Source organism: Xiphophorus maculatus, chromosome 7 (genome assembly GCF_002775205.1).
Source record: "Xiphophorus maculatus strain JP 163 A chromosome 7, X_maculatus-5.0-male, whole genome shotgun sequence".
In the NCBI taxonomy this organism is placed as follows: Eukaryota; Metazoa; Chordata; class Actinopteri; order Cyprinodontiformes; family Poeciliidae; genus Xiphophorus; species Xiphophorus maculatus.
Window position 1 is genome coordinate 8,237,635 of NC_036449.1, and position 15,344 is coordinate 8,252,978.

Here is a 15,344-nt window from a genome sequence, read left to right on the forward strand (position 1 = left end):
TAGTGTTTTCAGAAATATCACCCCCCAAAAAATAAAGACTAAAAAGAAAACAATAACTAATACCGCACGACGCCGCTCTCTAATACTTAGACATGTAGTTTCGTCGGGATCCATACAGTTGTCAGGATGGCCGAGTGGTCTAAGGCGCCAGACTCAAGGGTAAAACCTTCCTGTGAAGCGGGTATTCTGGTCTCCGAATGGAGGCGTGGGTTCGAATCCCACTTCTGACAATTCCTTTTAAAGCCCAAACCTTTTCTCAATTGAGAAAAGTAGTCTATTTAATTTAAAATGATAAGACTCGAGTGATGTGACTTGTATTTGGAAAGGTGTTTTCTGTGAAAACATTTTACATGAAATCATTACTTAATCATCAAATGTGTTCCGTCGTTTTTTTTTTTGTAATTTCAATATTGATAATATAATACAAGATGTACGGAAATACACTTCACTAATGCCCCTCGCCCGCTGATTGCTGCGATATTCAGCTTTCATTCTCACCGCAGAAATACTGAAGGAAGCTCTAAATAAGTTTACATGAGGTCCCCGGATGGAACCACGTAATACATTGTTACTTCGCACTATGTGTACAACAACAAAGGAAAAGTTTTCACAAATGCTGACGGTAAAGAGGGTAATTTGCACTTTACTGTCAGAGGAGGCGGAGTTGTCAGGATGGCCGAGCGGTCTAAGGCGCCAGACTCAAGGTGAAATCCTTCCTGTGAAGCGGGACTTCTGGTCTCCGAATGGAGGCGTGGGTTCGAATCCCACTTCTGACAGCAACTTTTTTTGGTCACGGCAAGGACTTAACTTTTCTTTTGATTCGCGTTTCAGATTGTCGTAATTAAACCAAGTCGTTCTTAGGGTTAGTGTAGATAAAAGAGAAAATTAACAGATCAGTTCATTTACTCAACAAACGTTGTCAAATGTTTGCCACACGATAGCAAACATTGCATAAAAAGCAAGAAAAATGTCACAAAAATATTAGTCATGATTTAAAAGTACAGTAAATGTATGAATAACCTGGTAGAAAAAAATATATAATATTAAGATAAAATCAAGTTGAGTTGTCCTCTCTGTTAAATTGACTAACTTATAGTTTTCAGTATTGGGTTTGTATAAAAAGCAAGGAGAGACGTAGCTTTACTAAAACACCAGTTAAAATGTATTTATTTCAAAAGTAATTAAGTGAATGATCAAACTTTACCTTAAATGTCACAATTTCACAGAACCTATTTTGTAACAAAAACACATTGATATAGATATTCTAGCCGGAATAAGGCTCTTAGGGATCTAATTCCCCCAACTTCACGGATAGCAAACTTTTCTTAGTTCTCTAAATCCTTTATTTTGCCAAAACCCTCACTATATTTCTCCTAAACTCTACAGGAAGAAGGAAACCAAAGTCGATCTTTAACAAACTTTATTAGTTCTAGAAAGCAACATTTATCTTTTTAATTTTCCCCAATCACTGATAAATTTTGAAACAGACACGTATTAGAATTAGGAGCAGTAGACCAGAAACCCTAGTGGATCTGCAGTCAGCCACTAGGAGTCAGTATTGTTGTAAACAAACATTACAGAGTTTCTCTTTCCTAATTCTATCCTTAGTGGATTACATCGCAATCAACCACTAAAGGTTTTGTTCCTGACATTTAAAGTTGTATCTTAAACACTAATTTTGCAAAGTCAAATTGGACTGACAAATAATAATAATTTCACAAATCATATAGATCAAGTAATATATTATGAATGTAAAATTAGAATGCCTAATGAAATAACTAATAGTGTGATCAAGACTCCCTCCAAGTAATGATAATGCATCAGCAATTACTGAAGGCCATGTTCATTATTTTTACTGCCCCAACTCAATATTCACATAATCTAACTGATAGACAACAGCTCCCTCTGCTGGTGTAAGGAGAGAATGCGTCGCTAAATGTGTAAAGTCAACAACAGGGCCGAAATAAATGCCTTGGGGTTAGTCCTTTAATTTATCAGATTGCTGCCATCACGGCTGTATGGAATGCTTTATCAACCAAAGATCCTTTAGTTGGTTTGCTTATGATTTCACTAGTCAGTGTGGAGGACTAATAAATGCGATTTTGTCCACAGAAAATTGCTGTAAATACCCCCAAATGTCCGCTAGATGGCAGCCTTCTATAAGCACCGATAGAAAGGCACTCACACACACACACACACACACACACACACACACACACACACACACACACACACACACACACACACACACACACACACACACACACACACACACACATAAGGGGAGAGTAGTACGTAGTATTAGATATTAAAATGATTAGGAGAGTTTTTTTATGTCTTATTTGCATTGCTAAATGCTATTTTGAAATAAAAAATAAGGATGCAGAATAAGTTCAATGTAGTTTGGGAGGTTTTAATTTACTTTAAAAAAAAAAAAAAAAAAAAAAATATATATATATATATATATATATATATATATATACATATATATATATATATATATATATATATATATATATATATATATATGTTTAGATAAGAATGCATCAAAATCGTAAATCTCATGTATTCTTCCTTCCATTACAGAAATAATAACCAGAACATATGGTGTCGACAGGAATTTTTGTTCCCTTGATAGACAATTATGTCCTACCATTGAAGAACGCAATTGCCTAGTAAGGACCTAACAATTTCCATAGGTTATAAAAGACTTAAAAATAATTTAACATTTTCTTAATTTATATGTCATAACGTAGCGTGTGTTTGGTCAGCATTTTCCGTTTTTTAGGTGGTCAGCTTTTCCATTGCCATGCATTTTTCAGGAAGTACGGCCTCCTTTGAAACAATATGTGACGTATCATTGCTGCCCCTTGTATTATAGAGGGGGTCATTGCACCTAAAGTGTTTTTAGGTGTGACGTAAGGATTACAACATATCTAGCACATGTGGTTGTAATGGGATTCAATGGAACTAAGCTGGTGCTGAGGGTAAACAATGTAGAAGGTATGTGACATTTTAAGATTAAAGTACAAACAAGCCAGAGCAAGTTTCATAAAATTAGCCTTTAGATTACTGTAGGAAAAGTGATCAAGATATTGGAAAATCAAAAAGTTAAACGTTGAAATGCACATAAAGTGTCTAAAGGTCCCTTGAGAATTGAACTGCCCATTAGGAGACTGTTGATTTACTGTAGGACTGCCTAATGAGAGTCAAAATATAGCTAAGAACATTGTAGTGAATCAAAGTTGGTGGTAGTCCCGTAACACTGTCACTTTCTTGGAAATCAAAGTCAAACCAGTGTCCCGCTAACAGGAAGTCACTTGATGAAGCTTTGGTCTAATTTATGCTAGTTTGCATTACAAAGTCCTGTGAGTCTTGTTTGTGTCAGATCGTGGTATTTGCTCTGTTCCCATAAGCTCTGCTGGCTGAAAGGCACAAACCATCCAGCCAACCCCAGCAGACCAGTGGAGCTAGACAAACAAGACCCGGGGTCCGGTCAATTTGTCCGGACAAACGTGGGGATTTAGAGCCACGGCAGGCTATGAGGGACGAGTGCTAATTGTTTGTGTGCCAAGGATCTCTCCTCAATCCCGCTAGTCTCTCAAGTCACTCTATTCACCCCTGCCTTTGTCTGGAGTCTTGAACCTGACACGTCAAACTAGGCAAAGTGGAACTTAGGCTATTTCATGCCCTCATATGACAATAAATGTTGCGTTTCGGCATATTATTTTTACATTTATTTACTAATAAAACACCATTTTTGTTTAAAAATGTCCTCCCCCTGCTCATTTTCTCCCTACAATAGTAATTTTAGTTGAAGAAGAAGTAAAGAAAGGAGGGATAAGGAGTAGCTGCAGGTGGAGGGGTGTGCCTTCTCCCCACAATGAGCTGAGACCACACTGCCCCTCAACAAGTGGCTGCGAAACAATCTGGCAGAGCGGCTGGAGCCGGGCGCCACCTCGGGCCCTGCCCTCCAAGGTCCGGTAAGGCCCCTCCGTGCTCTCCTGGCATGCTGATCAGAGGATTAGGGCCCTCTGGCAACGTCGAGTCAAGAGCACGCTGAAGAAAGAGAAAGGCATGCAGGCAGCATGAGCTCCATCCTGGTTTCACACGCACCCACATCCACTCAAGAAGGGGAACAGACCCGGACCACAAGGACCACACACACCTGCTGCACCAGACGCAGTGTGTCAGAAAAAAACCCCAACAAACGAGTAGAATAGATCTGCAGAATGTATATTTATTGTAATGTACAGTTGAATTTAACCAAATAAAATTTGAAGAGGGAGTCTAAAATACTCAAAAGAAAATGCAGTTTGTGAAGCTGGAATACTTTGGCACGATTCTGCTTGACATGTTATTGGCTGGGATTTGCAAAGCAGCCAGTTCAGGAGCGCCTTCATTTTCTTTGGCACGGACCGGCTGTGCCCTCAAGAGTGAAGACAAGGAAGACTATGGATGTTAGTGCCAAGGCGGTAGTGCCAGTAGTGTGCATATTAATGCATTTTGAGGTGTATTTGGTGTTGGAACCATTAAATTAGGCAGCTAGAGGCGTTTTAGAGGGTCACTGTAATTAAAGATTTCAACTATTCATGGAGAAATGGTCATCTGTATTTGGCTGATTCTTGGATACATTTAACGCTAAGTATACGAAAAGACATTTCCCAAAGCTTTGACCTCAACTCTGTTGAGCTTTCCATATCCAAAGTTGGGAAACAACCAAATAAAATGAACTCTTATCAATCCTGTCAAGACAAGTGGTCAAATGTCCAAAGAGATTTGTAACATACAGCTACTCTTATGGAAGGTTTCATGCATCGTGTGCATAAATTAATAGGACATTCATGCACACGACGAGTCACCAAAGTATGTGTATGCTTCAAGGTGATCTTAAACCTTTAAAACAGCCTATTTTCCAATGGTCGTTACTCTGCGCGAAAGTAACGTGTATAAGGTGGTCCAGCTGATTGTTCCGCGCTTTGTGTGTGCGTGTGTTTGCATGTGCTCTCGCTTTGGGAGTTGCAGGTTGGACACACACGGCACAATATGGGCTTTAATTCAGCCCAACAGCCGCTCTGTCAAAAAAAAAGGAGGAGACGGGGCAATTAGCCCCGGGGAGGAGAAAGAAAAAAGGAGAGAAGGAAGGGAATTGTGAATTTGACACATTAAGTGGTAGCCGTCATTAGCATGTGGTTGTGTGGAGTCGGAGCTGCATTCACCGGATCCTTGAATGCGTATTGCTGGCCCGACCATGGTCGTTCCCCCACCTCTCTTCTCAGTCTGTCCATCATCCCCACGGCCACCTTTTCACTCGTAATCACCGCGCTTGGCCTCCTTTCTTCTTTGGGTTTCTTCGGCTTCTCTGGCACTTTTGTGGTTTTTAATGCTGTCACGCTGCTAGGAAGAGAGCCCCTGGCATCCCTAAGTCAAAACAAATTAAGCTGGATAATTAGACAGCGGAACAAACGAAATGTTGGACACCGGTCGGTAGGCTCAAGACCGGCGACAGCGTGAGCTTACATCGTCCCAGTTTCGCATTCTAAAACCGACACTGTTTGCCGTCGAACCCGTGGGTTCCGCCTCGTGTTTTCCTAGCAGGGACTCGGGAGACACATTAAAAACTAATTTTGACTTGAACAAGTCTTTCACTTTGCAGAAGACCCGACGCGGCGTCTGTCTGAGCTGACTTTCACTCAGCTAAGTTGTCTGTGCCGTGCGAGCCTGGAAAAGAGCAAAATAACAGGCCCAGTGTGGCGCCCTTTCCGCCATTGTGCAGAGATCACCTCGTGCCAGCTTTCTCCTGTCACATTAGCGTTCATCAACACAGTGAGCAACATCCCACACAGAAAGGAAGGTTGTCCTCTGGGTTTTCTCTGTGCTCAGCAACTTTTGGTGTTTTTACACTGGCGAGAAGATAGCGCGTCCTGAAAACATATTCATAACCCGCAAACTTTTGTTGGAACCATAAACGTCCATTTAATTTAATTATGGCAGGGTAATTTTTTTTTAGATTTTTTTTAGATTTTTTTTTGAAGAATGCAAGTTTTTTCAATTTTGTTTTTAAAACAACGAACCTTTGAAAAGTCTAGTGTGCAAATGTATGTGATCTGCTCTCCCTCAAAACCACCCCACGCTTAGATTATAGCCATTTTCTTGGCAACTTCAGTCAAATTTCATTGAGAGTATTTGTGGACATCACTGTTTCAGACTTGCCATCAATTGGATTCGGGTCTGGACTTTTACTGGGAGATTAACCTCTGCTCGAGTCCAGATGTTCTGGAACCTTCTAACGAAGGTTTTACTGTCTTTAGCGGCATTAAGCATCACTTTTCCCAAATGAGGGGAAATGATTCAACCGCTGCCATGGTTTAAAATAGGAATGGTATATAATCTGCTTCATGTAGTGAAAAAAAAAACAAACCCAAAAAACATTTTGGTTTGTTATGAAACTTTTGTCATGTACTGTCCCTCATATATATGGAACACCCCAAGGGTCAAATATATGTGAACGTTTCACGCTGAATACAAATCCACACTTGTGAAGTTTTGATTTTTTACTGAATAATCATGCGTCATTTTCCTTCCTCCTTACAATTATTCTCTTGTGTCCATCACTTAAAATCTCTTAAGTTTGTCACAAGTTGTAAACTAGCAGAAAATCATCAAAATGGGATGATTCTGCTTTGAGGTGAAAAGAATTTATTTTGACTTGAGTAACATAAAAAGACATAAATAAAGGGAAAGTTTGTGAATGTATTCTCAGAAGCTGCCATGATTTTATCAGCTGTGGTGCAGGAGTGCGGACAGGAAGTCGGGCGCAGCGTTGTGATGTAGAAGGACTTAATCAACAAAAAACTAATAGGAGGAGACTGATAAACACAGTTATTTTATTTTGATGTGTAATCTTGGAAAACCAGGAATATTTACTTGTCAGCAATATCCTTCTCACTTTGGGTTGATGGACTTCAAATTGCTTGAAAATGAGCTCTTAACCCTCCCCAGATTAACGAGGAGCAGCAATTACTTCACTAAGGTCATCCCTGATGTTTCTCCACTCGGCCATCACTTGGCTAGCTGACTGTGAAAACGTAGGCTTTTACATTGGGGGTCACATCTGCTAATGATCATCTAGTTAATCAAGTGTATATTCTCGACACCTGGTTGCTATTTCCCATTTTTAATCCTATAAAAGCAGGACAGGTGGAATAAGTCGGCCCTATGGCTGCAGATGGTTATAACTGGTAATTAATCCTGGACTGTCGTAAAATGAAGCCAATAAAATCGTACGTATTTGTCTCATTTGCCATGAGATGAAGGTTTTAGTTTCGCTGATTTGTAATTTCAGTGCTAGTCAATGTCGACATACGCTACGGTTTCTTGTGGGAGAAACTTGTTCAATGAAAAACGCTTTCTCGAGCAAACAAGCAGCTGTGCAACACGGTGCAACAGTTTTAAACCTCCACCGGGCTTCTGGTGGTCCCTGCACCTTCCTATGAGAACATACAATACAATTGTGTGCTTAAAACGTGAGGAAAGCGGACAAGAGCAGGGCTGCATCATGCTTGAAAATCTATACGGTTTCTACAAGAAATGAGTTTGAAAAATAGTCGGTGAGTAGGCCTCACCCCTCAAATGTTGAGACAGTGATTCTGAAATAAATCAAGTTTTTGATTATATTCCAATTAGTTGAGATGCACCCGAAAGTAATTCCTTTAAAAATGGATAAAATATAATCAGACTGGAATTGGAAACTTCGAATTTCCTGGAGAAAAGCTTGTGGAAATTTCACTATCAGTTTTCATTAAGAAGCTGCTAACTTTGGACTTTTGCCCCCCTAGCATACATTCAAAAGCCCTTAACCGATTTCAGATTTATTTCTCTTTAGGAAGTCTTTCTCCTGCAGCGTGGCCTTCACACCCCCTTCCTTCCCCTCCTCTCTGGCCTCCTTCTCGGCGTCCCCTCCCTCTCCTCAGCTCCTGTTAGCGCCGTACAACCCTGGCTGTCAGACCCGCAACAATCCCAGTCCATTAGTATGGTAATGAGGCTGTGGGCCGACAGGTGGCCTGGTAGACGGCTCAATTAAAGCGCTCATTAAAGAGGAAAGTTAACGAAGCAGCAGCCCGGTGCCAGTACGGCCTTAGCACACAAAATGTGACGTCACAGGCAACAAATTGCTGGTGGTGAGGAGGGAAGTGTGTCAGTCTCCCTGCATGCTGCGGCGTACCTGTGTGTGCGGCATGTGCATGTTTGAGAGAAACGCTCGGAGTTGGGCGTGCGTGGGGGTCAGAGATTTGAATAACAGGGCAGAGAAAGTTAGATGGACGTTACTAATAAGGCAGCCAGATGATAGAGTGGGAGGATAGGAAAGTAAGTCACTCAAACTTGGCCTTTTGCTGTCCCGTCAGACCGTCAGCACTCGGTATCATTACCTGGACAAAAACATATTAACACTAATTAGTACCTTAAATTACACCTTAAATAATAAGAATAATAGCAGACAGAGTTACTGCAACTTAAAAACAAAACAAAACACACATTTAGGCAACAACGTCTTTCAGTTTTATAAAAACCAGAAGAGTCCACTGTTATTTCAGTTCATGGTGTTTTCCTAATAGGAATGCACTTGATCTTAAGGTTGAAGCGATGCGTGGTGCTCAGTTAGGATTCAAGAGTGTGTGTACTCCCAACCATGATTTCGGTCTACGTTTAGACCAAGTCGAACTAAAACCTAAAAATTTATACAAAAAGTCTGAAAGTGTATTTATCTTCATCCGTTTTTAGTTAGATTATTGCAGCATTCTGTAGAAAAACACTGTATTAGGAGCAAAAAAAAATAAGAATGAAAAATAGAGTCGTTGAGACAAGATATTATTTTTTTGGCACTATCAAGTGGAAACAGCATGCATCTTAATTCAAGTGGAAGTTAACATTTGAGCTGCGCAGACTGTGCACTACTTTCTTGATATCACTAGAGATGGATAGTAATACAGTCCTGCTTTGCTTTGCTTTAAATGTCATAAAAATGAACTCCAAGTTTCTGCAGGTCTCCACGGTTAAAGTTGTTGCCTTTTATTCCGTTATTCTTTGAAAAGTTGCCAAACATTACAGGTTGTATGAAACTGCTTCAGTGTCTCAAAATGCTAACATACCCTGTTATTTTATGATGTATCAAGTATCAAAAAACTCAGGAGCACTTTCATTAAATATGTCAACTGTAACGCATCATTTACATTGTCATTGTGTACATTCAATGGTTGTGGTCTTTGTCCACAAGGATATAATTTTTAACTAGGTCTTGGACTAAAGTAGTCCACATTTTATATATGCAGGTAGTATTAAATGTCAAAACTGGTACAAATATAAATACAAGGACATAAATACATCAATCAAGGAAATAAACAAAAACTTCTGCCACATTCATTTTCAAGGAACGACTCCTGTTTTGGCTCGTGACTTTATTTGACACTATTAATCTGGTGGGAATGATGAAGATGGGTAACGTTTAGCGTAAGCCTGTTTCGGCAGTCGCTCATTGTTTATTGCGTATGCAAATAAAGATGTTATATGACATGGTAATCAGTTTGTAACCCGGACATATTTAGTCTGTAATCCAATGAGGCGTGCTCTCTCAAGTGTGAAAATGGGGCTGTGTGTGTCATGTTTCCCTCTGTCTCAACCTCTCGTGTTTCAAACTGTGTGTGTGCGTGCGTGGGAGTGTGGGGGTGTGTGCGTGCATGTGTGTGCATGGGTGTGTGTGTGTGTGTGTGTGTGTGAGAGAGAGAGAGACGTACAGGATCATGGGAGTTAATGGGGTAGGACTCCGGTCAACAAACGGGGTTATGTATGGGCACAAACAAGAACACAGTGAGAAAACAGACCTGCCAGATTCCCTCAAAGCTGTCTGAAAGATGTCTGCCCTTATGAATATGCTAATCCCAGTTTAGCATGAACAAAAAAAAGTGCTCATTAATTAATGAGCAACAATGGCCTCCTTTTTAATGATGCGCTAGCTGCCGTTGGAAACGACAAATGTACGTTCTCGACATGAATTGGTTTAAAACTAAAACTGTTGACGGTTCAGAAGGCCCTCAGTTATTTTACTGTACATGTTCTGGATATCAGTGGGCCCAGTTTACATGACAAGGGAGAAATTGATGTAAAATAGCAACATGTAAAGCAAAGCTTGTGTCCAAGAGCGTCGAGATCTCAGTGAGACAGAGACCGGCCTCTAGACGGTTTTGTCTGACTAAGCTCTACAGTTTGTTATTAACCTATATTGAACAGATTTACACTGTTAATACGTCATGGGAACCAAAGGAGATGCATATGGGTCATATTAATAACAGCAACCCCAAAACATGGAAATTTCAACCAAACTGACCCGAGACCCAAACCCATACGCCGTTAGTTTTATTGTTAGAGGCGACTAAACACAATTGCTTAAAATGTGAACGGTGATAGAAACAGAAGCGACGCAGTAAGTATATCCATCCATCCATCCATCCATCCATCCATCCATCCATCCATCCATCCATCCATCCATCCATCCATCCATCCATCCATCCATCCATCCATCCATCCATCCATCCATCCATCCATCCATTTTCTAACACCCTGGTCCCTAGTGGGGTCAGGAGAGGTGCTGGTGTCTATCTCCAGCTAATATTCTGGGCGAGAGGCAGGGTACACCCTGGACAGGTCACCAGTCTGTCACAGGGCAACACAGAGACAGACAGGACAAACAACCACACACACACCCACCTGTGGAGAATTTAAAAAGACCAATTAACCTAACAGTTATGTTTTTGGACTGTGGGAGGAAGCCGGAGTACCTGGAGAGAACCCACACATGCACAGGGAGAACATGCAAACTCCGTGCAGAAAGACCCCAGGCTGGGAATCGAACTCAGGAAGTAAGTATATATAAAGGCAGAAATGTTTCTAAGTACTAAAACTGGTATGTATTTAATATATAAGTGAAAGTTGTCTTACACAATTTTGCTTTTTAGAGGTTTGACCTATTTTAGTCAATTCTGACAAGCACACTTCCTGCTCCTCAAATGAGAACTATAGTTCATGTTGGCCCAGTGAACTTATTTGAAGTTGTTTAAGTTGTGAACTACGAGATGAAAGTTATTCACTTTAACTCAGAGATAAGACCTTAAAATACTTGTGTTAGTTTATAAATCACTGAATGGCTCAATGATGCATTAAAGACCTCCCACTCAGGTGTCCTTGTATCAGGTCTGCTCTGCAACACAAATCTGAAACAAACTTCCAGAAAACTGCAAAGCAGCTGAAACACTGAGTTCCTTTAAATCCAGGCTAAAGACCCAACCTGTTTAGAGTTGCTTTTGAACCATAATAAATGGAAAATGCATCAACATATTTGATGTGTATTTGCTTGTTGTCTTTGATGATGGCATTTGACAAAACTGAATGTTTATTGCTTGTTTCATAATTGGTGTCTCGTGTTTTTATGATGTAAAACACTTTGAACTGCCTGGGTGCTGAAATGCGCTATAGAAGTAAATGTGACTTGACATAGCTGAATTAATTTAGAACTAGTTCTTGTTGAAGATCGACTAGGATGGGTCAGCTTGTCGGTGGTTCAGGGTAGAAAGGGAGAAGAGCAAAAGATTTACGTTTGTCTTTGATTTTAAACCAATAAATACACAAATGAGCCAATTCCTCCTCTGAATTTAAGAACAACAAAATAAATGTACCCTTTTGCCTGAACCAAACCCTAAAAATATATTGTAAACTTATTAATTTGGCTAAAAAAAAAAAGAGGGTTACAATTCTCTGGTTTTAATTCTGTCTTCATGTCTGCCTTGTCAACTCTATATCACCGTTTGCCTTCACATTTGCCCTGTGGCCTTTTGGCAGCATGTACTGCTAAGGTCCAAGCAGGCAGCAGCCTGCTGGTCTATTATTCTACTAATTGGTGGCATGAGTGAGATGGCTACAATATCAAAAGGCAGGAAGCAAAAGCTCAGGGGAGTTGGGAGGTAGGAAGGGGTGAGGAGATGGAGAGAATGAATAAAAAACCCCCGAAAAACTGAGAGACAGAACAGAGGAGGGAAGAGATTTGTTCTCATTAGCAGAGGGCGTGTCCGTCATCATTGTTGGAGGCAAATTAAGTTGACAGGACAGAGACAAGTTTTGTGCGTGTGTGTGTGTGGGTGTGCGGTTGTGTGTTTGGGAGTCTGTATGGGCATGTCAGCTTAAGTGGTTTTAGCTGCATGTGAGTTCAACAATGGAGTCAGCAGGTTGAAGTAGGAGGCTTCCTGATAAGCTGTTCTCGTAACACCCGCACGGTTTTTCACTTTCGGTGGGAGCCCCCCCACGGAGCCCCCCCATCTAGGAACCTGAACGGTGGGAAATCAAAAATAATAAAAATGAAAGGTTGTGTCAAAAACCCAGGAACTGGGAGATCAGATTGTGCCAAACTAGAAGCTAGAATTTGGGAGCAAACTTTGACGTGGAATTCTTTTTTTTTTTCCGTTCATGGTGACAAACCATATCTCATTGTCATTTACATGTTGCTCTGGTTAAAGGGAAATCCATCAGTTTTACACTACATTTCATTAACTTGCAGCAGGAAAAATTTCGTTCTTCAAAAAGATGAAATTGCCACTTTAAATATTACCTCAAATGTCCTACTGTAAATGTTGTTACAGTAGTTTTACATCTTAAGAAGTTCATTATTATGACTGATGCCAGGACCTTCATTTTTTAGGATTCTCTAACAAGTGTTGTGAGACAAAAACAGCACAAGATACAAACAAAGAGATATAAGTTACAACCATTTATGTTATTTAAGTTTTTACCCCAGAAATGTTACCCTAGTTTTTCCAGGGTAAAATTATAGGACTAGAAGACAATCTGGTCTGGATCAGTAGAGGGGTTGGTGGCCTCAGCCTCATATATAATAAAGAAAATGAAGTTGGTAGATAACTATAGCACAGGGCATTCTGGATAAATACAACCGGAACAAACATGCAAGTCTAACGCTAGTGAGTGGATCATGGTCTTGTCCCAAAGACAAAAGAGAAATCCTACAACCGCTAAAATCTGGCGCTGTTTCATTTCTGTTTACATTCGGGGAAGAAGGAAGCTGCGCTCATGACGTCTTTTGACACTTTCACATCTTTTCCTTCAGGTGTTCTTGGAGGCAATGGGGTGAACAAGTCATCTCAATTAGTTCGGATCAACTGACAGTGCAGTGTGAAAGCGAACCGCACCAGCTGAAAATGTAACAAATGCTGCCGTATTTTTTACTCATTTGAACCGAGTCTACTGGACCGTCAGGTGTGAACACACCCTGATACGTCATCTGAGTTCATTGCTTCGACAGCTGTTTGCTCTGCATAGCTAGAGTTGTTTGCAGATGATGTTTTTCTTGAAAACTTTAACAAGTCCTGTTGTTCTGTCGATTGTTGTTCATTATTAACAAAAACTATGACAACTGGGCTTGAAGTAAAGACTTAAGAGTTTGTGAAATTTCTCAGCTGTAATTTTGGACACCGGTGGCGTGTTGCCACAGTCTCAGAGTTGCTATCTTTTAATGCCCTACTCGCTTTACACTGATTGGGATCAAGTTACTCTAATCAAAGCAAGCAGCATAATTGTGTATGTGTGTGTGAGAGAGAGAGAGTCCAACATCGCCTGCAGACTCGCCCTCCTTTGCCCTAAGGGCGTCTCTTCTGTGGAGCTCATGCGCCCTAATCTGCCCCCCCGGTGTCCCCGTCACTTCCACTGACCCCACCCGTCGGGGAGGGAGAGAGCAACATTACGTCTTAATCTCGCTTGCTTGATGGAGAATGCAGGTCCCTGAAAGGCGGCATTTTCTGGTTACATGAACACATTGGAGGTGGATCAACCATATGCCAATCGACATGGCTACGGCTGAATGGCTCGCGTAGATTGTAACAGTGGTCCTCGCACAAAAGAAAGGAGAAGCCCCTTACGGGCTCCCACACCTCCAGCAGAACCCAACAGACGTTCAGACCGCTGCTGACACAAGGCCGGACCCCCGCCGCCAACACCGACACAGACATGCACAATATTGGTCCGCTGGCGCACTCTTGTATGTATGTGCCTGATAAACAAGATGACCTGCAGAATAACAACAATAGCAAAAGCAGTGTTTTTATAGGTTTTAATTTAGAGCGGAGCTGGAAGCATGAACCCAATGATGTAAAAATGGCTGACTGGGATTGATTGGACTGGAAAGAAGAACCACTCTTCAGCAAATTACGAGCAAATTAGGATTCAATGCTTAGTCAGCCTGTCATTTTAACAGATGAGCAAAACCAGCTTCTGAAGATAAATCCCAATATAAAAAATATTTCATTTGAATATTTGTTAAAGTCATTATTTACAATCTCAACACTCAAAATGTCTTTTAAGTTAAATTTGTATTTTATACCCAATATAATCCATTAGGTATATGATGAAAAGAGCGTGTGAAGCGTAACATTTAAAGTGCTATAAACACAAATTTCTTCTGTTATGTTTTTCTGTCTACCTTAAATATTTCAGGTCATGAAAATGACATTAATTCAGTGTTACAAAGCCAAAAATGACCTTTTCAAATCAAATACAAAACATACAGAAAAGGATTTTCCCCCCATGTTGTAAGTGAAAAAAATCTGCAATAGATACTTTCACTTTCTGAATCAAACTTCACAAATTACTGACTTAAACTAATCTCATGTATCTTGCTGAAAAGTGACTTGCAAGTTAGTTTTGTCTCATTTCAAGTGTACTACGATATTTGCACTAGAACGTAGACAAAAACACTTGGTGGGATTTCATGTTTTTGCCATTTGTTTGCACAAGTTCCAAAGAAATGGCTTCGCAGCCTTTGTTTTAGCCTGCTTCATGTTGTAAGGCAGGTTCTATTTAAGTGATTTGTTGATCCTGAAAGTCAGACACTTAACCATTTAGCAAAGTATAATCTGAATTTCCAAAAAAATTGGTCCATCCCAGGTGTCGAAAACATGACCAGTTTGGACAAATTTGTGCCTTAAAAATTAAATAATTATTCAAACGTTGCTGCTTTTCCCATTACTCCTGTTATCTTTGTCTTTTATAAAACACTGTTTGGTGACCTGAAACAAGTAAAAGCAAAAGAAAGGTGGACATTTGTAAGAAGGCGAATAATTATTTATCGCTTGTGTTTCCGAGTAGGACACATACACGCTAGTGTGTCGCTGTCTGAAGGTATCGCACTCCGGTCTCTCTGACAAACCAGCAGAAACACTGAAAGGCTTTTTCCACACCAGTGATCCCACATGAGAGCATCTGACGACAAACTTTAGGTAAAATGTGTCCGG

At 40.5% G+C, this 15,344-nt stretch overlaps 2 non-coding genes across 2 annotated transcripts; both read left to right on the top strand.

Moving 5' to 3' along the window:
• The first annotated feature begins 120 nt into the window (after positions 1 to 120).
• Positions 121 to 230, top strand: trnal-caa. Its single transcript has 2 exons — positions 121 to 158; positions 185 to 230. It is a non-coding gene; the product is annotated as a tRNA-Leu (tRNA).
• A 436-nt stretch (positions 231 to 666) lies between these two features.
• trnal-caa lies at positions 667 to 776 on the top strand. The gene is made up of 2 exons: positions 667 to 704; positions 731 to 776. It is a non-coding gene; the product is annotated as a tRNA-Leu (tRNA).
• Positions 777 to 15,344: the final 14,568 nt, after the last annotated feature.